Source organism: Tupaia chinensis, unplaced genomic scaffold (genome assembly GCF_000334495.1).
Source record: "Tupaia chinensis unplaced genomic scaffold, TupChi_1.0 Scaffold144899_1, whole genome shotgun sequence".
Taxonomy (NCBI): domain Eukaryota; kingdom Metazoa; phylum Chordata; class Mammalia; order Scandentia; family Tupaiidae; genus Tupaia; species Tupaia belangeri.
In genome coordinates this window covers 1,452,451-1,454,952 of record NW_006204759.1, presented here as the reverse complement: position 1 = coordinate 1,454,952, position 2,502 = coordinate 1,452,451, and positions in this window count along the sequence as shown.

The following is a 2,502-nucleotide window of genomic DNA, read 5'->3' as shown; positions in this document are numbered from 1 at the left end:
TCACCCTCACAGACCCGAGTCCTTGCCCCCAGCCTGGCTGGGCCTGGCTGACACTCCTCTACCCAGGGGGACCAGCTGGGCAGCCGTGTTGGTCTGCTCTTTTGCGCGGTCTGTCTTTTGTTGAACAGACTTTCCTTGAAGGCTGGCACATGCAATGCTGCCATCAGCGCTACACCGCCGTGCCTACAGCAGTGTTTTGCATGAATAGCTGGGGAATAAATATTTGGGGAGTGAAATTTAAAAAGAGAGAGGGAGCCAGGCCGTGGCTTGGTGGTTAAGGTGGCTGGGCCCCACTTAGCCAACTATGTGGTTCATTCAAGTCCCAAGCCCGGAAGCTTGAAAAACAAACTGGGGTTGTGCGTGCCCAAAATCCTTAAAGGTGGGAGAGACAGAGGAGGGATGATGGCATGGCCATTCCCCACAGGGGGTGCTTCCCTACTTTCCCTCTCTCTCTGTCTCTGTCTCTCTAGCAAATGCATGTGCTCTCTGTAAAATTAAAAAATGGAAAAAAAAAAAGAGAGAGACAGAAATAACAGAACAAAAAAAAAAAAAGAGAGAGAGAGACAGAAATAACAGAACAGTGGCGGAAATAGACTGAGATGGGCTAGGAGAAGAGCATGCTCTCGCCAGCCATGGGGGAGCAGAGCCGAGGATGGAGACAGTGAGACACAGTCTCCCCGAGATACTCAGAGTTGGGTGATGTGTGCGGCTGTAACCGAGGTGGTAAAAGGCCGGCCAGCCAGGAGAAAGTGCACAGGGAGCTGGAAACATGCAATCTACAGACATGAAGATGAGCAGAGAGAGAGAAAGAGAGGAAGGGACTGAGACATAACAGAGCAGACCGGCCAGGCAACAGCTGCCAAGAGATGAAAGCACAGGCTGAAGGTGCATTCCCCAGAGCAGAGCGAGTAGCAGGCGAGATGGCAGGGATGAGGACAGACGGGAAGACCAGGAAAGAAAGAAATACAGAGAGACAAGGGAGACAATGAGAGAGAGACAGAGATGTGGAGGAGAGAGACAGAGTGAGGGAGATAGAGGTATGGAGAGACACAGAGAGGAGAGACAGAAAAACAGACACAGAGGTGAAATGGAGAGACAGAAGAGAGATACGGAGCTAGAAAGATGGAGAGAAGATAGAGCGATTCAGATAAAGATGGAGAGAGGGGTCGGCAGGTGGCATAGTGGTTAAGGCACTGGGCTCCCACAGGCTGACCTCAGTTCAAGTCCCAGATCTGGCAGCTTATTTTCTCACTTGCCCTGTCTCTTTCACTGGTCAAATTAAAGTAATAATAATAATTGGGACTAGCAGATGGCCATAATGGTTATGTTGCTGGACTCCCACGTAGTCCACCCTATTTCGAGTCCCAGACCTAGCAATACGCTGGGCACATGTGTGTACATGCCCAAGATGGAGAATGGAGGAGAAGGGATTGTGGTGTGGCCATCCCCTGGGGAGTGATTTCTCGCTTTCTGTCTCTCTGCCTCACCGGCGAGCGCATGTTCCCTACAGCAAAAATCTCTCTCAAAATTTTTTATAATAATAACTATTGGAATTAAATAAACAAATAATTCTAAAATTTAAAAAAGGGGGGGGGGCAGCAGATGGCAGAGCAGTTATGTTGCTGGACTCCCGCATGGCCAACCATGGTTCAAGTCTCAGATCTAGTGGCTTGAAAATCATGCCAGGTTTGTGTGCGTGCGTGCCCAAGATCCCAGGAGGAGAATGGAGGAGAAGGGATTGTGGCATGACCACTCTCCCCGCCAGGAGGTGAGTTCTCACTTTCCCTCTCACTGTCTCTGTGTGTCTCTCTCTCTGGCACGCACACATACCCTAAGACAAAATTCTCTTTAAAAAAAGATGGATGGGGGCAAGACAAAGAAGGACACAGAGGGACCAGCAGTTGGCATAGTGGCTATGTTGCTGGACTCCCATGTAGTCGACCTCAGTTCAAGTCCCGGACCCAGTGGCTTTAACTCACACCAGGTGTGAGTGCATGCTTGCCCAAGATCCTGAGAGGAGAATGGAGGAGGAGGGATTGCGGCATGGCGATCCCTCCTGGGAGGTAATTTCTCGCTTTCTGTCTCTCTGTCTCTCTCTGTCTCTCTGGCGAGCACACATGCCCTATAGCAAAAACCTCTCCACAAAAAGAAAAAAAGAAAATTGAATCTTGGATGTGGAAGGCAAAACTTCTGTTCTAGAAAAAACAACCAAAGAAAAACAGAAAATAACCTCCCAAAAATGAGAATACTATATGAGAAATACTATATAGCATTAAACACCCAAACATCCAGATAATCGGTATCCCAGAAGGTGAGGAAACTAATAAGGGCATTGATAATCTATTCCATGAAATCTTGGAAGAAAACTTTCCAAATCTAGAGAGGAATTCAAATATCCAGACCCAAGAAATTCAAAGGACCCCTGATAGAATCAACCCAAGAAGATCTTCTCCAAGGCACACCATAGGGAGACTGGCCAAATCTACAGACAAAGACAAGATA